We start from the raw sequence: 25,635 nt of genomic DNA, 5'->3' as shown, positions 1-25,635 counted from the left end.
CTGCATAATTGACAATGGAGGCTATTATACAAAAACTTCCTATAAAATATCATCTCACTTGGCATGTTAGAGAATTTCAAAAGAATTTAATCACTTTGATTTTATTTTAAAATTATTTTCATTTAATTAGATATAAAAAATGATTATTTATAAGTGGATTCTGATTGACTGGATCTTGATCTATGTGATTTTAGTAAATCTTCAATTAAAATTTTTAACCAATTAAATATTTAATTTAATTGATTAAAACATTTTCACCAAATTTGGACATGTGCATGCATCTTACCAATTTTATTGTAGCATTCAAATTCTATTATAATTTGTACAATATGTATCCAAAATATTAATGCTCTGTTACTGCTATCACTATTTGGTCATACATCTTTGATTTGGAGATTAACATCAGCCTTTTCCTGCAACAGCAATGCTTGTTCGAGTTTACAGAGCACATCACTTATTGATGGTCGATCTATTGGCCTACTGGCTAGGCACCTTACTGTAATGTCCACTAATGTGGTAAGGCACTCGGACATGATCTTTCCTCTTAGGTATGTTTCAATCAAGACATCAAATTTTTCACTTCGATAGCAATGAACAACCCATCTAGCCAATCTTACGTTTGACTGATCATCCTCTTCTGGCTCACGATTAACAGCTGGTCTTGCACACAAGACTTTTGTTAGAAAATTTAAGAAAATAGAAATAATAAGAAAGAATAAAATATGATTTTGAGTCGTAAAGAACACTATCTTAAAGGCAATTATACCTATAGGATACAACAAAGCCTTAAAAACTCTCTAAATCAGAAGTAGTGAAATTGGTCAAGTAAAAAGATCTATTTATAACAAATGAACAGTCACTAATCAAGCCATTTAAAAAAGTCATGATATTCTGTATAGTTATATTTTGTTGCTGAAATAAACTTTATTTAAATAGTCATGTTTTCTTGTTTAGACATATTTATTCAAAATTAGTAATATTTTGAAATAAATAAATAATACAAAATTTAAAAGATTTAAAAATTAAATCTATTTGCCAAACAAGCCTAAGTGCCCTAAGCGCCCAAGTGCCCATCTTTGACTTTTAAAATTGTCTGACTTGGCCCACTCTAACATTTAGCTCAATTACTTAAATAATATAAGTAATCTCTTTTAAACCACATATAAATAATCTTTTTACTCAATGTGGGATACACTACATTCTAAATTACCAACAATCCCCCACTGGTTTGGAATGTAGGTGCTTAATTTTTAACCTTTCACACAAATAAATATTATGAATACAAGAAAGTATCTTTTAATTGAAACCTTCAATTAGCATATATACCTTAAAATTCTAACAAAGTTTATGGCGTCCATAGATTAAACCTTAACTCCTAGTGTTAAAATTGAAGATATAACACATATAATACTTATTTAATATTCTGTCAGAGGTTTATAACCGCTTTAGCATTATTATAGCCATGTGCTTATCCTTATTTATAAACATTTACAAGAAAGTTTCCAACTTTCTTGTTGAAGCGGCACCACTTCTATGTTTATGTAGGAGAAGTTTCTTATTTATGTCTCTATTGCTATAGACATTTAATTATAAACTCCATTAAGAGTTCAATCTCATCCTTCATTTATGCAATGGCTTATACTAGTATTCCAAATATTTAGAATGGGTTGACTAGTGTTTACAAACACATAATAAAAACTCGTTGTTAACTGTTAAACTTTGCAATTAGAGGTTACTAATTCAAAGTTAGGTTCCCATTATTGGTGTCTAAAAGGAATTTTAAACCCATTCCAATTGTGGTGCTTCTTACCAAATTTCTAGGTAGTGCCTTGGTAAGAGGATCTGCTAAGTTGTTAGTAGATTTAACATATATTATGTTAATTATCTCATTTTTTATAATTCTTTGATATAATCATGTTTTAAACTAATATGTCTAGATTTTCCATTATAAATTTCACTATAAGCTCTAGACATAGTAGCTTCACTATCACAGTACAAAGAAATGGCTGTCATTGGTTGTGGCCACAACTCTATATCCATTAATAAATTTTTTAGCCATTTAGCTTCTTTGCTTGTTGTAGCTAAAGCTAGAAATTCAGATTTCATAGTTGAATGTGAAATGCAAGTTTTTTTCTTGGATGCCCAACTAATTGCACCATATCCAAGGGCAAACATCCATCCTGAAGTGGATTTATTGTCACTTATACTAGTGATCCAACTTGAATATGAATATCCTTCCAAACCAATTGGATCTCCGAAATAAAATAAGCCAAAATCTTTAGTTCTTTTAGGATAATCTAGAACTTTTTCTATGGTTTTCCAATGACTTATACTAGGTTTACTTTTATATCTTGATAGCTTGTAAACAGCAAAAGCTATATCTGACCTAGTATAATGCATAGCATACATAATACTTCCAATAACACTAGTATATTCAAGTTGTGCAATTACATAACCCTGATTTTTTTATTAATTTTATACTTGTATCATATGGAGTATTGGCTTCTTTTATATTAAGACACTTAAACTTATTAAGTAGTTTCTCAATATAATAACTTTGATTAAGTACGAAATGCTTGTTATATCTCTTAACTTTAATTTCCAAAATGGTATTAACATCATTTAATCTTTCATTTTGAAGTTAGAAATCAAATATCTTTTGGTTTCATTTATGCCAATTATATTAGTACTAAAAATTAGCATATTATCCACATAAAGACATATTATAACTCCATATTCTTTAGCAAATTTTAAGTAAATACACTTATCCACTCTATTATGTTTAAAACCATTGGCTACTATGGTTGAATCAAACTTTTCATGCCATTGTTTAGGAGCTTGTTTTAGCCCATAAAGAGACTTAATTAATTTACAAACTTTATTCTCATTACCTGGAAGAATAAAACCTTTTGGTTGTTTCATGTATACTTTTTCCTTTAGGTCACCATTTAAAAATATTGTTTTAACATCCATTTGATGCACATGTAATTTATAAATGAAGCCAAAGATATAAGAACTCTAATGGATGTTATTCTAGCTACCAGAACATATGTATCAAAATAATCTATGCCTTTCTTTTGTTTGATACCTTTTGTAACTAATCTTGCTTTAAAAGTTTGTACAAAACCATCTATATTATATTTCTTTCTAAACACCCATTTACATCTTATCGGTTTAAAACCTGAAGGTAAATCTACCAAAACCCATGTATTATTGGACATGATTGAGTCCATTTCATCATTAATAGCTTTTTTCCAAAAAACAACATCTCTTGAAGTTATAGCTTTATTAAATGTTTTAGGGCCTTCATCTATATTTAGTAGAATTCTTGTTTTCTTAAACACTTTGGTTCTATTTCCTTCTACTATAAATACTATAGAATTTGGAGAAACAAAATCAGAAGGTAAAATATTCTCTTTTCTAGTTCTTTTGCTCTTTCTAAGTTCAACAAAATCATTACTTTCTTTTCTTTTATTTCTAGTCATAGGAATCATTTCAATTTGTTTCTCCACATCAATTTCAGTATCACATATAAACTTATTTTCAAAAAATTCTACATGAATAGAGTCGATAATAACATTAATATTTAAATCGTCTATATGCTTTTGAATTCTATGCATAACCAATAAAAATACTTTTAATATCTCTAGGTCATAATTTTGATTTATGAGGATGAGGTATTTTATAAAAGGCAATGCAACCCCACACTTTAAAATAATCCAAATTTGATTTTCTACCATGATTCCAAAGTTTATATGGTGTCTTTAAGAATTTCTTTGAAAGAATTCTATTATGTTTGTGGCATGCTGCTAAAAGTGCTTCTCCCCAAAGATTTAGAGGTAATTTAGCATTTAACAAGATACTATTTACAATATCAACCAAGGTTATATTTTTTCTTTTGACAAAACCATTTTGTTGGGGTGCATAAGGGACTGTCTTTTGATGAATAATTCCATTATCTTCACAAAAAAGAGAAAATGAATCGAAAAAATATTCACCACCCCTATCAATTTGAAGAATTTTGATTTTCAACAACTAATTTATATTCTTTGAATTTATCAAAAGCTTCATCATTTGTTCTCATTAGATACACAAAAGTATAATGAGAACTATCATCTATAAATGTTATAAAATACCTTTTTCCTTCTCTTGTTAATAAACCATTTAACTCACAAATATCAAAATGTATGAGTTTTAATAATTCTGTATTTCTTTCAGTTTTAGGAAAAGGTTTATTAGTCATTTTTGCTTTGACACAGATTTCACATCTAATGTCATGATTTTTTTGGTATGTTACATAACTATCCTAAGTCATATGATTCATATTTTTATAATTTAAATGTCGTAATCTAGTATGCCATAAAAAAGAAGAATGCTCAACAATATAAGTAGAAACATTATTTATTTCATTAATGCTTAGTTTAAACATACCATCATTGGAATATCCTTTTCCAATGAATACACCATTTTTGGACACTATAACTTTATCATACTCTATTACAATATTAAAGCCTTTCTTACATAATAGATTTACAGATACAAAATTCTTTCTAATCTCAGGAACATGAAAAACATTAAGTAAAGTTAGTTTTTGTCTTAAGGTGAATTTCAATTCAATTGTTCCTTTTCCAATCACTTTGGTAGGAACATGATTTCCTATAATGATGTTTTCTGGTCTCTTGCATTCTTCATAAGTCTTGAACTATTCTTCATGAATTGTTGCACCAGAATCTAGCCACCAATTAGATGACTTATTTGTAGTGGCCATATGAACTTCAATGATCATTCCAATTTATATGTCAGTCACTATTGCAACAAGTTCATTAATTTCTTGCTCAAGTAGATTTGCCTTGCTTTTAAAACTGGAACCAATCTTAATTCCAACATTTTTAAATCTGCAATCTTTAATCAAATGTCCTTTCTTTTCACAATGGAAACACATTTTATTCTTATTAAATTTGGATTTCTTAAATCCATTCTTCTTGACGTTAAAAATGTTTTGAAATTTATCAGAAGACTTGTGGGTTTTTTAGAATTTTGTCCACTCATATAATTCACGTTGGAACCTCTAAGAAAGTGTGCATCTCTTGCACGATTTTTTGCTTTAATTTGTATGTGAGTCTGAAATTCTTCAATAGTGAAAATATCTATTGAATGCAGAACTTTATTCCTATATTCATTCCAAGAAGGAGGAAGTTTTGACAAAATAGCTCTGACTTGAAGTGAATCAGGAACCTTTATTTCTAGCTCCCTTAACTTAGAAACCAAAATTTGTCACTAGTGCACTTGGTCCATGATTGGTTTGTCATCAGTTATTGAAAATTCAAAGTATTTCAAAGCCAAAAACTTATCCTTACCTTTCTTTTTGTTCATGTATTTGTGTTCAAGAGCAGTCCATATCTCTTTTGGTGTTTTCATATTTCTATATAGGTCATATAGACGATCAGATAATGAATTCAAAATATAACCTCGACAGACTCATTCATCTTATCAATGTTTGCCTTTTGTTGCCTTAACAACATCATAATCTTTAAAAGTTTATTTTGAAATTGGTTCCAAATTTAGATCAAGTACATAAAACATCTTCAATGCAACTTTTTTTTTTGTTATAACGTTTAGGTTGAGAAAAACTACTTATTAGACACAAAAATTATGGAATCGGCATCAATCTTTTTTACCTAAGTGTGATTTGCCACCTACATGAATCTATCCTTTTTAAGTTATCATAAGCCTAAACTATAGGTTTTTAAAAAGAATAGGTTCTTGTCTATATCAACTGAACTAAAGTTTGGGAGTCAATTACGTGCAGGAAAAATATTAGCACCCCTTTGTACCCAAAATTGGTACTAAATTAATTATGTGTTATCTAAATTAAACCATAACCAAAGATGATTTTATCATGCAAATCAAACAATTCTAATCTTTTTATTTATTTACAAAACATGGTGATACAAAAATTCTATAACAAATATCAAGTAATTATGCAATAAATATTAAATCATACCATGCAAAAATTATCATGCAAATATATTATAAATCATACTAAACATCATGTAATAATATCATGCCTAGATGATACTAAAATATTCTTGCAAAAATGTCATGCAAATATATTAATTATCATGCAATAATAGCAATCATGTAAATATATAATATCATGCAATAATATAAAACACCATATAGATATATTAATAACCATTCAAGCAAATATATAATCATGTCATCAAATATAATCACACATATATATTAGTAATTATGTATAATCATGCAATTATGCACACAATAAATATAGAAACATGCAATTAAATATAATTCAAATATAATATTAATCATACAATAACATAAAATATTATATCATGCAATAAATATAAAATCATGCAATAATAATAATAAATAACTATGCAAACAAATATATTAATAATCCTACAATCGCATAAATAAATAAATTAATAATCATGCAATTAAATATATAATCATGCAATTAACAATGTAAATCATGCAAATAAACATACAATTAAATATATAATCATGCAATCACACAAATAAATAAATTAATAATCATGTAAATAAGCATGCAATTAAATATATAATCATGCAATTAAAAATATATAAACCATGCAAATAAATAAAAGAAAAATAAGAGTAAACAATAAATATTATAAAAGTTATGCAAAAATCACAAAAAAAAAAAATGAAAGCAAATATTACCTCAATAAATCACAGGTTCCAATAATTTTTTGCTTTTAAAAATTGATATTTCCTACTATAAATTTTAGCTTTCCTTCTAAAAACTCTAACTAGATCTTCTTGCAAAATTTTTTTCTTGATTGCTTTTTCCTTGTTGGTTCAAAACTTTGCCCAAATTTTTTCTCTTTTTCAATGATATTTGTTTGATCTTAAAGTGAATTGCTGTGAGACCCTCATTTTGATATTAGATTCAAGGTCCTTCTATAAAGATTAAATCCCTTTCGATTTGGAAGAAATTAATTCAACCGAATCTAGGATTTCACTATAAATTTTATTCTTTGTGTAATCTTCCCTTTTTCAATAGATTAAGCCTCAAGTCTTTCCAAAATTATTCAATTATTAAAGTTAAAATTTGAGATAGAATTCAAGAGTTGAATTGACTCCAAGAGTTGAATTAAATCCAAGATTTTCTATGCAAAATCCTACATTTTTTTTTTATTTTTATTCTTTTGAAAATTTTTTTTTACTAATTGACTTTGTCTTTTTTAACTAAAAAAATAAAAAATAAACCAAAAATTAAACTAAAAAAATTAAAATACAAATAAAATTTAGGGCTTAATCTTTGGGCCTAAAATTTACTTTTCCAATTAAGGCTCAATTGCATAATCAAAATTAAAATTTGAAATCAAATGAATTTTAAAAAATCTCTAGGCAAAATAGGGTGTCGACAGTTATACCTTTTTATACATTTTTTGTGAAATAGGAATTGTACAAAGACAAAAGACATCCATGTTGTTCGGGTCAAGAAAAATTGAAAAAAAAATTGCAAAAGCTCCTCCTCAGAGGTTTGAAACTTTTTTTTTTTTTTTGAAAAATGCTCCTCACAACTAAGGTTTTTAAACTTTTGAAAAATAAAATGCTCCTTTACAACGGAGGCTTTGAAACTTTGAAAAATAAAATATTCTACCACAACTAAAGTTTTGAATGAAAAGATTTTCTACAATTCTCAAATTCAATTTCAAGATTCAAACTTTAATTTTTCTTCCTTTTAAACATGCATAATGCAAGGGATGAATATGATAAACACAATGTATGCATGCAATGAATGCATGAGCCAAAGATTTTTTAAAATTCCATCTTAATTTCATAGCTTAAACTTTGATCTTTCTTTTCCAAACATGAAGTGCATAAGTGCAATAAATAAGATGATATATGCAACATGTAATGAATGTAGTGAATACAACACATGAATGGAAAATTCCTATGCAATTTCAAACTTTAAACTTTTTTTTCTTTTCCAAATATGCATGATGAATGCCATAAATGAGTGTCATATTCTCAATATGATGCATGCTTGTAATGCATGTGATGAATGCAATGTATGCTATGCAATTCATTTTCAATTATGGTAAATCCAGGAGTTATCAAAACTCTTGATTTATATTTTGACTCATTTTAACTCATCAACACTTGTGGTTTTTAACATGAGCTATTATGCATTATTAAGTAGTCTTATCCATTATATCATCTAAATCCAAAGTTTTCTTATTTTAATGGGATCTCAAGACTCTTTTTTGTGTCTTCTTTTTAGCTTTTCATCATGTTTTTCTTCAAATTCTTTGAAATCGGCTAGCAACTGTATCAACTAATTTGTTATCCAAAATTCTTCTTCATTAGCTTTATCATTTGATTTCAACATTTGAAATGTTTCTTTTCATTTGTAAGCAACAAAGATTAAAATCATTTTAAACTTCTTTCATTTTTCACATTTCATTTTTAATATGCCTTAGTCACTTAAAAATAATGCAAGGATATTTCATAATAGTTCTTTATTCATTCATCATTATTTCAATTCAATACCAAATGTAACCCATCACATTTCTTTAATTCATCATGGGAAGAAATAAATGGTGAAGAACAAGAAAAATCAAAGAAAGGGTATTCATTATAAGAATAAGTCTGGTAAAGAATAAATAGGCAAAGAAATCATTTCAAAATGAATCATCAAGATAAACACTAGCAAGGATACACAACATCTAAGATAATGAATATTCAGACAATTCTAGACAAATTAATTTTAAATTTTTTTCCAAAGCTCATTCCATTGATATTCTTAATATTTCATCAATTCAAGCATTATCCCTATTTCTTGAGGATCTTTATCAAGGCTATTTTCCTAAGTTTCTTTTTTATTACTTAAATTGCCCTTTTAGGATTTTAGTTGAAGTCTTCATTTTTTCTTTGTTTTTTTGTTTTTGCTTTTTTTTTTTTGAACATCTATCACATCTTTTCCTTCTCATTTTCCCTTTTCTTTTAATCTAGCAGTGACATCTCAATCAAAATTTCCAACAATCCCATGATAAGTTTATCTTAGTTCAATTCATGACACTCTACTTCGACCTTTCACATTCGATCCAATTGGACTTTTAAGAGATGTAACATAGGCTAAGGTGAGAGGATTATTAAAAAAAAAAAGATATAATAAGCCCAAAATTAGTTCAAAAGGTTATAAATAAAAGGATCATTTTTTATCATATGATGCAACTTGGTTTTTTGCCCCATTCTTCATTAGTTCTCTCTTTTTCTTTTTTCTTTCTTTTCTTTAGATTTTTTTATTTGCATTTTTCATCCTTTTTCAAGAAAGATCTGAGCACCAAAGAGGTTTTTTGTTTTGTCCTTGAAATCAATAAAGATCTTCACATTCTTTTTTCTTTATTTTTTTCTTTATGATCAAACCTTTTCAAACTTTGCTCTCTAATGTAGAGGGTGATCTTTAGTTAAGGTTTTTTCAAAAAAAATTCAATAAGCTTAAATGAGATAACAAATGGATAATTTTACTCCTTGCGTGAAGGGTAGAAAAAAGATGGTCATTTCTCATTTCAAATATAAATACTCTCAAGGAAGAACATTTATTGATTAAGAGCAAACTTTGAGTGAATCATCATAAGAAAACCACATACCACATCACTTCAGTCTACAAATGAGCAAAATCTCATGCTAGTTTCATTTCATAAAACCTGTTCTCTTTTACTTTAATGATCCCAATAGATTAAAAGTCTCAATTTATCAATTCCATCAATATGAATAATTATTTCAAAATCGAATCCAAAATTATTGTCATGATTATTTGAACATTCATTATTTAAAAGATAGGAGTAGGTGAAATATGAAAGGCATGTATATAAAAGCAATTGAACAATAAAAAAATGTAATGAAAATGCATCTATCACTTATGGAAATGATGAAAGATAAATAAAAGGTTGAGATAAAATAGTCAAATGTTACAAAATTACATTATTTCTTAAAGTTCTTAAGGTGATAGACATTTATAAAAACTCTTTCAAAATTATGCCCCACTGTGGTTTTTAATGAGTTAAGGGAGTAGCTCAGTGTATGTCATAGGAATTGGATCTATAAAAGCTTTTTCTCTTTTCACCTGATTTTTAGCTTTTTCTCTTTTCACCTGATTTTTAGCTTTTTCTCTTTTCACCTGATTTTTAAGTTAAGCAACTGACCAAGAGTTAGATGACTGTATGACTAGTTCACAAGTATAAAGACTTGGGGAAACATTGTTGATGGTTGGGTAGTAAGGTTTGTACATCAGGTAAGGATAATATGGAGTGAAGCCTCCAACTTGTTGCCCCTCATGAATTAAAGCTTGAGCATCTCTTTCTTTTTTTTTTTTAGCACTACCCATTTATTTGCATCACCACCTTCAAGTTTTTCATTCTTGATGGCATTTTCAATGATATTTCAGAAATTACCATATCATTGAAATTTTTAGTAGCATTTTCAATCCTTATTTTATAGTAGGGAGTCTTGAAAGTATTGACAAATAAGATTGTGATCTCATTTTCAGTGATGGTGGTTGAACTAGGACAGCAATATCCCTTTATCTTTGGGCATATTCTTTGAAACTTTCAGTATCTTTCTTTTTCATTCTTTGTAGAGACATGTGATTTAGTGTTAGATCTATAATGTGTTTGTATTGTGTAATGAAAGTCCTTACAAGTTTTCTCCACCCACGAATGTGAGATTTATGTAGTTGCCCATGCCACTTAGCAGCTAAACTAGTAAGACTGTCTTAAAAAACATGGATGAACAACTTTTTATTATGAGCATATGCAACCATCTTGCGATAATACATCATAATATGTGAAGTAGGGCATTCGGTCCCATCAAACATTTTAAACTCAAGCACTTTAAACTTTGGTGGAATCATGACACCAGGAACCAAGCATAATCTAATAGCATCTGTCATAACATCTAGATCCGAGGATCTATCGCTAGACATTGACTTAAGGGAGTCGCCACCAATCTTTTTTATCTAGGTGCGATTGGTCACCTAAAGAATCTGTCCTTTCAGGGAACACCTAAGTTTAAGGGTCCCTAAAATAATAGGTTCAGGTCTACTAACCAGAACAAGGTTCGGAAGTTCGGTTACGTGTGAGGAAGATTATAGCACCCTCACAACGCCCATCAAGAGATGGTACCAGCTTAAATTTGTGTCATCCAATTAGCCTTAAAATTTTATCAAGTAATTAATTATTGAAAATTATTCTCAATTGACTCTAATACTTTTAGTAGAAAATTGAGAAAATTCCCTCACTTCAGGAGTATGCAAGAAAACTACTGTTTCACTTACAGAGGTTCTATCGTCGGATTATTTAATATTAAATAAAAAGAAAAAAATGATTATTTTTGTGTAGGAAAAATTGATACTTTCAACTTTTCCCCAAAAATATTTTTTTTTTGAAAATTTATTTTTAAGGAAAATTGATACTTTCAACTTTTCCTCAAAAATTGATTTTTTGAAATTTATTTTTTAAGGAAAATTGATACTTTCAACTTTTTCTCAAAAATATTTTTTTTGGAAATTTATTTTTAAGAAAAATTGATACTTTCAACTTTTCCCCAAAAATATTTTTTGAAAATTTATTTTTAAGGAAAATTGATACTTTCAACTTTTTCCCAAAAATATTTTTTTGGAAACTTTGATTTTCAAGGAAAATTGATACTTTCAACTCTTCTTCAAAACCCTTTTTTTGAAATTTTATTTTCAAGAAAAATTGATACTTTCAACTTTTTCCCAAAAATATTTTTTGGAATTTATTTTTAAGAAAAATTGATACTTTCAACTTTTCCTCAAAAACCTTTTTTTTGAAATTTTATTTTGAAGAAAAATTGATACTTTCAACTTTTCCCCAAAAATATTTTTTGAAATTTATTTTTAAGGAAAATTGATACTCTCAACTTTTCCTCAAAACCCCTTTTTTTGAAATTTTATTTTTAAGAAAAATTGAAACTTTCAACTTTTCCCCAAAAATATTTTTTGGAAATTTATTTTTAAGGAAAATTGATACTTTCAACTCTTCCCCAAAAATATTTTTTTGATTTTTAATAAAAGTGAAAATAAATAAAAATAAAAAAATAAAGAAGAGTAAAACAAAAATAAAAATAAAATAAAGATAAAAAGAATATTAAATAAACCTAATCTAATAAATAAATAAATAAACAAATAAACAAATATAATTAAAAAAATTAAAAAAAAAACCTGGAGCGGCTCGGAGTACAACTCGGCTCGGCTCGGCTCAAGAAAGAGAAACGGCTCGGAGAAACGGCTTGGGACCCCGGCTCGACTCAGTTATCGGCTCGAAGGGGGGAGACACGCGCAGGTCAGGAAGCGGGTCGACGCTCGGGTCGGGTTGGATCTCGGTAAAACGCGCGGATCCTCTGGGTCACTTAAGGCAAAAACAACGTCGTTTTGGGAGGGTATAAAGGCTCCTCTCTCTGTTTTCAGCAGAAAGCTTCTCCCCTCTCTCTTTCTCTTCTTCTTTTTTTCTCTCGCTTCTCTTTAAAAGGTCGAAGAACTCCGGTTGAATGTTCATCAGATTCTGAAAAATTTCACCGGAATCTAGGTTTTTCACTGGAAGTTGGCCGAAAGTTGGCCGAAAAGTTGGTCAATTTCTGGGATCCTTCATCGAAAACTGGGCAACTCACTGAAAACTTTAAAGTTGGTCGAAATTTTCATCGAAAAATGTAACTTTTGCCAGAAAATTCAACCGAAATCTGAAATTTTCCAGAAATTCCTAGAAAAAAAATCACCAAAAATCTTCAAAAAATTTCTGCTAATTCTCTGAACACTTCTAAACCTTTTCTTAGCCTTCTATATGCCCCTTTTCTCTCAAATCAATAGCTTTACTCACTTTTTTTTTTTGTGTCCTTTGCTTCTGTGTTCTGTATCTATTTATAAGGATTGATCAGAAGAGTTTCTGATCAATCCCTATTCCTTTTTGGACGGGGATTCAATCTTTGAATTTAATCTGGACTCTTCTGATTGAATTTCAATCCAATTTTCAGTCAGATAAATAAAAAAAAAAATCAAACGAAAATAAATCAGATAAATAAAAAAAATTAACAGATAAATTAAAATTAAATAACAGATAATTACATAAATATTAACAGAAAAAAAAGAAAAAAAAATAATAATAAAGATATATACATACTAATAAATACATAAATACCTAAGATAAAAATAATAATAAAAGAAAAATATATATATACATATATAAAATAATAATAATAAAAATAAAAATAAAATAAAAATGTAAAACACAAAAAATAAAAATAAAAAATATATATATAGACTTACCCATTTGGACCAAGCCCAATTGATCTGGGCCTGGATCAAATTGAGTGTTTACAGTTGCCCCTCTTTTTACATTTTCTGTGAAACAGAAATTGCGCAAAGACGTAGACACTCAATCAAGACTCAACTCAACATCTTCATTTTTTGTTTTTTTGTTTTTGTTTTTTTTTTGTTTTTTGTTTTTTTTTTTTTTTTTGCTTTTTGTTTTTTTGACCAAAGTTCCTCTAAGCAGAGGCTCAACGACTTTGAGAAACATAAATGGCTCCTCTAATCAGAAGCTTAACGACTTTGAAAAATAAATTGCTCCACTAATCAGAGGCTCAACGACTTTGGAAAATAAATTGCTCCTCTAAACAGAGGCACCATGACTTTGAAAAGTAAATTGCTCCTCTAAACAGAGACACCACGACTTTAGGAAAGTAAATTGCTCCTCTAAATAGAGGCAACAGAACTTTGAAAAATAAATTGCTCTTGTAAACAGAGGCACCACGACTTTGGAAAGCACCACGACTTTGGAAAGGTAAATTGCTCCTCTAAACAGAGTCACCATGACTTTGGAAAAGTAAATTGCTCCCTGACACTCATGTCCAAAGGAGTTGAAAGTTATGTTTGAAGGAATTTCAGGAGATTATGCCCAAAGGTCTTATAAATCAACCCTGATACCAAAAGAGATCCTATTTCAAGGATTATGAACTTACCTGACAAGTTTCTTCTCAAAAATATCTTCATACCTGTCTTCTCTATGTGGGATGTTGAAACACCCCTGTTTCTTGAATTTATACACTATACTTTCTTGAAAATAGTGTATGCTATGCAATGTGCATGAATTTCAATGCATGTTATGCAAATGTTGGCCAATTAATTCCTATTCAATGTATGGTACTCAAGTTTTTCAAGCTTTTTCCTTGGGCATCAAGCCTTTTGATTCTTCAGAGATCCAATTATACTGTTCTTTTAAGATCAAACCAATGTAGCTCTCAATTATCTTTTTCACTCACATTCTTCCTTGTTCAGTTTCTCAATACTTTGGAATAAGCTTCATCAATCGATCATCACTTGACCATCATTCAATGAATTTCTCAGCATTAACAAATTTCAAAACAAGTTTTATCCACCATCACTGGGTCATTACTCCTGGGTGTATCAGCATTAACCATTCCAAAACAAACTTTGTCCACTGATTATTTTCATCATTCAATCATAACTTGCAAGTCATATCGACCAATTCATCCTTAAACTCATCACTTGGTTATACCACTTTTCAAGATTTGCCTCATCATATTCTCCATTTGGTGGCATCATATATCCTTTCAAATCATCTCTTTTAAGTTTCTACCATTTTTTCATTTTGTTACCACCATCATCTTAGATTTCTTTTCAAATGAATGCAAGACTCTTTTAAACCCATATTCATTCATTCATTATCATTTCAAATCTTGACAAATACAATGCAATCAAGCATTTTTTCAATTTATTCTAGGGGTGTAACAATAAAAGAACACAAGGTGAATTATGGTAAAGATAATCAATGAAAATCTATTTCGGTACAAAAAAAATGGGAAAGGAAATAAATTAGATACATGTCATTAGGATGAATTGTATGTCCAAATGATGAATATTCAGACAATTCTCAACATTAATCTAAGATTCTTTTTTTAAAAACTCATTCCATTTACTGTTAAAGTTATCTTGAGCTTGGCGAACTTTGCCCCAGTCTTTGAGGGATCTTCAAATGTCTTTGATCTTCCATTCATGTGAACCATTTGACCTGGATCTTCCTTTACCAAAATCACCCTTTCAGGTTTTCAATTTGAGTTTTCTCATTTTTTCATTCATTCATTCTTTTTTTTTTTTTTTTTTCATCATCTTTTTTTTTTCTCATTTTTCATCCATTGTTGATATCTTTCATATATCAAACTTTAAAGCAAAGTAGCATGATTCCATTGCTTTATCATGAGTATACCTTTGCTCAACATATGATCATTCAAGTTGAGTATTCACACTTGATTCAAATGGACTTTTCACGGTTGTAATGTAGGCCAAGGTGAAGGGTCATAAAAAAAATGGATATAATAGGCTCAAAACATGTATTAACAAGGTTCAAAACGAAATGATCATTTTATATAACTTGACATTTTGCCCCACATCATTTCACTACTTTTTCTTTTCTCACACAAAGAATTCTCATTACCTTGCCCCAAGTCATGTGTGGCATTTATTTTTCTTTTTCTTTTTTTTTATTTTTGAGACCTTTTGTGATTTTTTTCAAAAATTGCCCCTCGGTGTAGAGGGTGATCCTTGATTGGGGTTCCTCCGAAAAATAAATCATAATAGGCTCAAAGGGGTAACAATAAATGGTTTTTCAAATGGTAAAAGAAAGATGGCCATTTTTCATCTCAATTGTGAATAATTTTCTTAAACATCATCTATTGAACAAAGCTCATGATCATGTATAAAAGATTACATATCTTTCACCTTTGGTAATGGCTTACCTCTTTTTTTTTGCTTAAATCATCTCCTCATATTAATATGGATGAGTTCTCAAAATTAAATCTTAGAATTATTGTTATCATTGTCTAAATATTCATCATCTAAAATTTAAGAATGGGAGTATAAAGTTATGAAAGGTAACAGAGCATGGAGTAATGGTCAAGTGAAAGAGAAAAATATAATGAAATGCATTAACTTGCCTTTATTAAGATGATAACAAGTGAAATCATATTGCAAAAAAAGAAATCTAACATTACTCGAAAAAAAATCTTAAAATGACAAAAAAAACCTTCAACCAGCCTTATCTCCATTCTTAAAAATTATCCCCCTATATGATCAGGTGAAAAATCTCTATTGACATCTTGCCCCTCAATTCATTGTGACTCTCCGGATCCCTTCTGTTCTTGACTTTCACTCAGTACGCTAACATTAGGTGTTGTTACTTTTTCCTGATCAAAACTTACCATTCCATCATTGATCAACCATTGTACCTTATGCTTTAAAGCAGTGAAATTTTTAGTAGAATAGCCAATAATTCCATAATGGTAATCGCAGCGGGCTGTAGGATCATACCACTTTGGATAGGGTGGTTTAAGCGGTTTCACATGGCTAGGGGCAATCAAATGGCTATTATAGAGTTCTCGATATAACTTTGTATAAGTCATAGAGATTAGATCAAATACAGGTTTTTCTCGAGTAGTCCGTTGTTCTCATGAACCACTTGTTGGGTTAATAGGACGAATTTGGGTTCTTACAGGAGCTTGAATGTTAAGGCTATATGTAAGATCTTGAGGGTTAAAAATTGATCGGTATGTGGATGAATAAGGTGGTTGTGGAGCTAGCTGGTATTGGTAGGATGAGGCATTATTCACAGTAGGATAGTATGGAGAGTAACCTTGGGATGGATAGGGTTGATAACCCTTGAATTGTTGTCTATCAAAGTTCACAGCTTGAGCTTGAGCTTCTTTCTTTTCTGATTTCTTCTTGGTTTTTTCTCCTTTCAACTTACCATTTTTAATGGCACTTTCAATAATTTCTCCAGAGATCACCATGTCAGTAAAATTCTTTATTGCATTCCCTATCATCTTTTCATAATAAGAAGACTTCAAAGTGCTGACAAATAACACTATAGTTTCTTTTTCAGTCAGAGGAGGTTGTACTTGAGAAGCAACATCCCTCCACCTCTGGGCATACTCTTTAAAAGACTCATTTACCTTTTTCTCTAGATTCTGTAAAGACAAAAGATCAGGGGCCAAATCGATAATATGTCGATATTGACTGATGAAGTCATGTGTCATATCGCTCTAAGAACAAATGCTAGTTTTGTCCAGCTGAACATATCATCTGGCCACTGAGCCTGTAAGGCTATCCTGAAAGACATGCATTAAGAGTTTTTCATCATGAGCATGAGCTGCCATCTTCTGACAATACATGATGGTGTGAGTTTTGGGACACTTTGTACCATCATATTTTTTAAATTTTGGTACTTTGAACTTATGAGGAATAACCACATCATGGACTAGGTAGAGCCCAGCAGCATCTACTGACCTATAAAAGCTAAATCCTTCCACAGCCCGTAGCCTTTGCTCTAGCATACTAATCTTGAAGCTTTCCTGAACTTCCATTCTTATCTTTTCTTTCTCCTTCTCCTTTAAATCATCTAGATCAGGAATTGATTCTGCTGCCTTTTCAGTGAAGACAGGATTTACGTAGCTATTATACTGCCTTGGGTTAGAAGCTGATGGCATTCCAGGATATATTGGATATACGAAGTGTTATGATGGAACATCTTGAACAGACTGGGCTTGAGGTGGGCCAAAACTTAGAGGATATAAAGGGTCAACCACTTCTTGCAGCGAGGGAACTTGTTGGCTTGTATTTTCTTCAACTTTTTTTCCTTTATTCATGTTATTAAGAGCCTCCATAATCTTGCTGAGCTCACTTTCAATCTTCTCTTGTGCTTTTTCTATCTTTTCAAATCTATGAGAATTTTCCTACTCCATTTGTCTTGCTCTGGATCTTGTGTTGTATCGATTGGCAGGGTTCTCGCTAGATGGAGCTATCCTTAGACCTTGAGTACCATACTTATGATTAGAAATGTTATGCTATGCTTTATGTATGATGCTTTGATGCACGAATGAAATGTACATTTTTTTGAATGAATCTAGTATGAAATGGATGCAAATGATTGTGTTAAAACATGATCATGAAAATAATGCATATGCATACAATCAGACAAACAACATAGTTAGTTTCATGGATGAAATGAAAGTGATGCTGATGTATAATATTACATATGATAATGAAAATGAAACACAAAGTTAAACAATTAAAATGATTAGATAAACACCCTTTTTGTGTCTTAATTTCAGGGTATATTTATCATTGGGTAGAAAAGGCTCTATCCTAGGTTAAGGCACTCTTAAGGTTCACTATATGCGATTTTAAGGTCAAAGTCTAAAGGTCTTCAAATTGTTCCTTACATCCTTGTCCATCACAGACTAGTAAAGCACCCTAATCCTCACCCATTACAGGCTACAAGTGAAAAAGGTTCAATTTGAGTGGGAGTATTTCACTAGCCACTACGGAGGCATTAGACCTCACGAAAGCAATAGGTACTTTACTCCCTCCTAGAGGGATGGAGCTCGGGTGTAGAGCTCATGTTATGCACATGTACATGAATGACATAATTAACAAAGTAAATAAACATGAATGAATAATAACACATATATACAAAAAGGTTCAATTTTATTAGGCTTTTGGATAACACAGATTATTTGCTAGCCTGACTTTCAAAGTCCCCAGCGGAGTCGTCAAGCTGTCTAACATCTAGAGCCGGGGATCTATCGCTAGACATTGACTTAAGGGAGTCGCCATCAATCTTTTTTATCTAGGTGCGATTGGTCACCTAAAGAATCTATCATTTTAGGGAACACCTAAGTTTAAGGGTCCCTAAAATAATAGGTTCAGATCTACTAACAAGAACAGGGTTCGAGAGTTCGGTTACGTGTGATGAAGGTTATAGCACCCTCACAACGCCCATCAAGAGATGGTACCAGCTTAAATTTGTGTCATCCAATGAGCTTTAAAATTTTATCAAGTAATTAATTATTGAAAATTATTTTCAATTGACTCTAATAGTTTTAGCAAAAAATTGAGAAAACCCCCTCACCTCAGGAGTATGCAAGAAAACTATTATTTCACTTGCAGAGGTTCCATCGTCGGATTATTTAACATTAAATAAAAAGAAAAAAATGATTATTTTTATGCAGAGAAAATTGATACTTTCAACTTTTCCCCAAAAATTTTTTTTGAAGATTTATTTTTAAGGAAAATTGATACTTTCAACTTTTTCTCAAAAATTGATTTTTTGAAATTGATTTTTTAAGGAAAATTGATACTTTCAACTTTTCCCCAAAAATATTTTTTTGGAAACTTTGATTTTCAAGGAAAATTGATACTTTCAACTTTTCCTCAAAACCCTTTTTTTGAAATTTTATTTTCAAGGAAAATTGATACTTTTAACTTTTTCCCAAAAATATTTTTTGGAATTTATTTTTAAGGAAAATTGATACTTTCAACTTTTCCTCAAAAACCCTTTTTTTGAAATTTTATTTTCAAAGAAAATTGATACTTTCAACTTTTCCCCAAAAATATTTTTTGGAATTTATTTTTAAAGAAAATTGATACTTTCAACCTTTCCTCAAAAACCCTTTTTTTTGAAATTTTATTTTTAAGAAAAATTGACACTTTCAACTTTTTCCCAAAAATATTTTTTGAAAATTTATTTTTAAGAAAAATTGATACTTTCAACTCTTCCCCAAAAATATTTTTTTGATTTTTAATAAAAGTGAAAATAAATAAAAATAAAAAAATAAAGAAGAGTAAAACAAAAATAAAAATAAAATAAAGATAAAAAGAATATTAAATAAACCTAATCTAATAAATAAAAAATAAACAAATAACAAATAAATAAAAAAAATTAAAAAAAAAAAAAACCTGGAGCAGCTTGGAGTACGGCTCGGTTCAGCTCGGCTCAAGGAAGAGAAACGGCTCGGAGAAGTAACTTGGGACTCCGGCTCAGCTCAGCTATCGGCTCGAAGGGGGGAGACACGCACGGGTCAGGAAGCGGGTCGACGCTCGGATCGGGTCGGGTCGGATCTCGACAAAATGCACGGATCCTCTGGGTCACTTAAGGCAAAAACGACGTCATTTTGAGAGGATATATAAGACTCTTCCCTCTGTTTTTCGACAGAAAGCTTCTCCCCTCTCTCTCTTCTTCTTTTTTTCTCTCGTTTCTCTCTAAACGATCGAAAAACTTCGGTTGAATGTTCACCGAATTCTAGAAAATTTCATCAAAATCTGAGTTTTTCATCGAAAGTTGGTCAAAAGTTGGCCGAAAAGTTGGTCGGTTTTTGGGATCCTTCATCGAAAACTGGGCAGCTCACCGAAAATTTCAAAGTTGGCTGGAATTTTCGTCAAAAAATGCAACTTTTGTCAGAAAATTCAACCGAAATCTGAAAATTTCCAAAAATTCCAAAAAAAAAATCACCAAAAATCTTCAAAAAATTTTTGCTAATTCCTTGAACACTTTTAAACCTTTTCTTGGCCTTCTATACGCCCTTTTTCTCTCAAATCAGTAACTTTACTCACTATTTTTTTCTGTGTCATTTGCTTCTGTGTTCTATATCTATTTATAGGGATTGATCAGAAGAGTTTCTGATCAATCCCTATTCCTTTTTGGACGGAGATTTCATCTTTGAATCCAATCTGGACTCTTCTGATTGAATCCCAATTCAATTTCCAGTCAGATAAATAAAAAAAATAAAAGAAAAAATCAAATGAAAATAAATCAGATAAATAAAAAAAATTAACAGATAAATTAAAATTAAATAACAGATAATTACATAAATATTAACAAAAAAAAGAAAAAAATAATAATAAAGATATATACATATTAATAAATACATAAATACCTAAGATAAAAAAAATAATAAAAGAAAAGAAAAAATATATATATACATATATAAAATAATAATAATAATAATAATAAAAATAAAATAAAAATGTAAAATACAAAAAATAAAAATAATATATATATATATAGACTTACCCAGTTGGACCAAGCCTAATTGATCCGAGCCTGGACCAAATTGGGTGTCTACAACATCTATTGGCCCATAAAATTCTATTCCTTTAATGGCTCTAAGCCTTTTTCTATGAGGTCTATCTTTTGAGAACCAGAGCTTTTTTTAATTCAACAGACCTTATCTTCAGGTTTTCTTATTCCTTGAGATCATTAAGATTTGAATCTTGTGTAGGATTAGATGTCTTGACGTTAAGAATAAGGGAAATGAGAGCATGAGTAACAGGTGTCATCATCTCAGTCTGCATATAAAGATAACTTGTAGTAAATGGCATTTAGTGCTAGGCCCTTTAGGATATATGTGCTGAATATGGGCCAAAATTAAAGGATATAATGGATTAGTCTCATTTTGTATTACCACATCTTCCATCACTTTCCTCATCTTGCTAATGTTTTTTAACAATTTGGTAATAGTTTCCAACTGCCTTTTCAGTTCTTCTTGTGCTTTCTTTAGCTTTTGGAGTTGAAGAGTGTATTCTTCTTCCATGATCATTGCTTGATATCTAGTGTTGTAGCACTTAGATTATTTGAAGATTGAGTTATACTTGAATCTTGATTTTTCATAATTTTTAAGAATTGGGATAATTTATTATAATGCACTTTGGAGAGATGTTTATATATGAATGCATGAATGCATGAATGCAATAAAGAGGATTTTCCACATAATAATTTTTAACAAAGAAAATTTTTATTGAATTGAAAGTTATTTCCAACTAAATCCAATATTGCATCTATGAAAAGTCTAAAATTTATTATGGAAAGAAATCTCTAATTTGTTGATATTAGCTTTACACTTCATTAAGGAAAGCTAGTAGCTTTTGGCCATATGTTTTACACTAGTGGCACCTTTGTCTTCCATTCTTAAATTTTTTCTACCATGTCCTTGACTTTTGTAAGTAGTCATAATGATTTGATCAAGTAGGCACTCTAACTAGTTATGTTTTCTCACATATGGCTCTTTTGTTTGCTCACATTTTTCAGTAACAACATCCATTTGTGTTTCAATTTTGATCACTTCTCCACTAAGCATTTGGTCATGCTTTTGTACTTGGTGAATATTTTCTTTTTTTCTTGTATCTTTGCTTGTAATTGTATATTTTCTTTTAAAAGTTAGGCTAACTCATGATTGGCGGATGACTGTGTGATGTTGAGATAAAAAAAAAAAAGATTCTTCCATTCACCTCTTTCTTATCTGAGTGCTTGAACCTTTTTGTCCATTCTTCCTTTTAACTCTCTTTTTAGCCTCTAATTCATCTTTTTCAACTTGAAGCTATCTTTTAGCGTTTTTCACTATCAATAGGGGATAAGAGGTGATGATTTCATTAGGCCATTTAAAGTTGTTTTTTCAAGGATTTTAATGTATTTACCTTGTCTAATGTGCCACACAAAGTACTCAAGGGTAACTTCATTTAAGCATCTCTTTCTATCTTCCTTTAGAGGCAAAATTCAAAGTTTGCAAGATTTTGGCTACCTTTATGAAGGCATCAGTTTCAATATATGAGAACTCCATTTTACTAAGTCTAGAAGTGGCTAGGATAAATTGTTCATAGCTTTGTACCATGACGGGGAGAATAACTCACTGTACCCAAAAGGCCTAAGAGAGAAACCCAAAGCTTATCTTCACAACCATGCAACATTGGTCTATAAGGTATCAAAACAGCTCTCTATATCACATTTTAGCTAACGAGCTTACATAAAAATAAGATCCATGCTTCTTTGGACTTTTGTGTAAGATTTTCACAAAATTTTTTAATAGGAGTGCTTGAAGTGAAATAGGGCCTGTGAAATTTACCACCATTATTTTTTATATGATTTTTCATCCAAATGGTTAACAATTGGGCATATAGAGTAAAATGACCCTTTCCATTTCAGCAGCAATAATTTAAAGATCTAATAGTGTCAGCCAAAATTGAGGGAATATGGTTGATTTGGTAACCAAGTTGATCAAAGAAATCCACCATTGCAACATTAATAAAACCAATTACTTTTGGAAATACCATCATCCTATATAAAGCCAATGCCATCAAATCCATTCCTCTTTCAATGCTTAAATATTTGGATATAAAGTCACTAACAATAGACCAAGGAATACCAACACTTTCACTTTTTTCCTTTTACCCAATTATCAACAGTTTGGATATCTATGGCCATCATTTGAGTAGCTTTTTTTGGTAACTAGTCTTTTTATTTTTCCAATATACCTTATTAGGATTGGAAAGATCCAAGTGAATGAAAGTTGAATATTCTTCAATAGTTGGCACCATGTCAACCTCATTCAACATAAAGCAATGATATCAAGGTTCCTAAAATTGAACCATGACCCTAATAAGCTGATCATCAACAAGGATTGAAAGAAGTAATGCAAGGTCCCCAAACTTCTTTTGGAAAGTCTCTTTGGCATTAACACTCCATTGGTTCCAAATACTAACTAAATTGCTAAGATCATTTTTTTTAAGATTGAGATGTATTTTGGCAAATAGAGTAGTTGCATAATTGGTTGGCAAATAATCACCTCCTTTAAGTTGAGCTTCCTTGGGCTTTATTCTCAGGCACATAGGGAACTTTGATAAGCTCTTTATGGATATAATTAAGATTCTTTTTGTTAAGATTGTTTTGTGACAAACACTCCTTATATAAATCTAATGATCTATGCATGTACAATAAAGTGAAGAAAAAAAATGTTAGTTAACATAATATAATATATGTAAAGAATAACAAAATATAAAAGATTAGTATGCAAAAATATATACAAATAATAACATAAACTTACAAGAATAATAAATGTCCCATCATGTGTCATATTTAGGTTTTTTCTAAGTAAAGAGAGGGTAGGGCTCTAGCTTAGGTTTGAATCCTTAGAGTTCATGTACATGCTGAGTTCAAAGACTTAACAATCTAAAGGCTACCAAACTGTTCCCCACATCATTGTCCATTATAAACTAGTAAGACATCCCAATCTTTGCCCACCATTATAGGCTAAAATGGAAATGGTTTAATTTGAGTGAGAGTTTTTGTTAGTTCATATGAAGGTTATTATCTCACGAAAGTGTAGGTACTTGCTCCATCCTAATTAAGGATGAAGCCTAAGTATAGAGCTTATGCATGAATGCAAGTGTAGTGTGTAAAAGGACATGCTGAATAATCAAATAAATAGGTGTGAATAAAAGATAATATCTACAAAACAAACAAATGAGAATTCACAAACAAATAAGTTAGTCCATATAAATAATTACATAATAAAAACTATCAAAGTAAGGCTTAAGACAACACTAATGGCTTGACTCTCTAATGTCTCTAGTGGAGTTACCAAATTGTCATAATGTTTAGTTTGGGAAAACTACCAATTAGACACAAAAATCATGGAGTCGTTACCGATGTGTTTTTACCTAGGTGTGATTGGCCACCTATGTGAATCTATCCTTTTTAAGGTTATCCTAAGCCTAAGCTAAAGGTCCATAAAAAGAATAGGTTTTGGTCTACATCAATAAAACTAAGGTTCAAGAGTCGGGTACGTGCAAGGAAAGTATTAGCACCCTTTTACACTCAAAATTAGTACCAAATTAATTATGTGCTATCTAAATTAAACCTTAATCAAAGATGATTTTATCATACAAATCAAACAATTCCAATCTTTTTATTTATTTACAAACATGGTGATACAAAAATTCTATCAAAAATATCAAGTAATCATGCAATAAATATTAAATCATACCATGCAAAAATTATCATATAAATATATTATAAATCATACCCAATATCATGTAATAATATCATGCCTAGATCATACTAAAATATTCATGCAAGAATGTCATGCAAATATGTTAATTATCATGCAATAATAACAATCATGTAAATATATAATATCATACAAATATATTATCATGCAATAATATAAAATACCATACAAATATATTAATAACCATTCAAGCAAATATATAATCATGTAATCAAAAATAATCACACAAATATATTAGTAATTGTGTATAATCATGCAATTATGCACACAATAAATATAGAAACATGCAATTAAATATCATTCAAATATAATATTAATCATGCGATAATATATATAATATCACATCATGCAACAAACATAAAATCATACAATAATAACAACAAATAACTATGGAAATAAATATATTAATAATCATATAATCACACAAATAAATAAATTAATAATCATGCAATTAACAATGTAAATCATGCAAATAAACATATAATTAAATATATAATCATACAAATAATAATATTAATAATTATACAAATAAACATGAAATTAAATATATAATCATACAAATAAAAATATATAAACTATGCAAATAAATATATAATCAAGCAAATAAAAATATATAAACCATGCAAATAAATATAAAAATAAGAGTAAGCAATTAAATATTATAAAATTTATACAAAAATCACAAAACAAAGAAAGCAAATATTACCTCAATGAATCACAAGTTTCAATAATTTTTCACCTTTCAAAAACTGATGCTTCATACTATAAATCTTAGTCTTCTTTCTAAAAACTCAAACTGGATCTTCTTGTAAATTTTTTTGCTTGATTGCTTCTTCCTTATTGGTTTAAAACTTTACTTAAATTTTTTCTCTTGCCAATGATTTTTGTTTGATCTTGAAGTGAATTACTTTAAGGCTCCCTTTTTGA

At 29.6% G+C, this 25,635-nt stretch overlaps 1 pseudogene; it reads right to left on the bottom strand.

The window, feature by feature from the left end:
* Positions 1–374: 374 nt before the first annotated feature.
* Positions 375–25,635, bottom strand: part of LOC149518655 (receptor-like protein kinase FERONIA pseudogene) — a 52,568-nt pseudogene continuing 27,307 nt past the window's right edge.

This window comes from Durio zibethinus, chromosome 5 (genome assembly GCF_047325235.1).
Source record: "Durio zibethinus cultivar Kanyao isolate XHJ-2024 chromosome 5, ASM4732523v1, whole genome shotgun sequence".
Classification (NCBI taxonomy): domain Eukaryota; kingdom Viridiplantae; phylum Streptophyta; class Magnoliopsida; order Malvales; family Malvaceae; genus Durio; species Durio zibethinus.
Note: the sequence above shows the minus strand (reverse complement) of the source record. Positions and strands in the feature narration are given on the sequence as shown.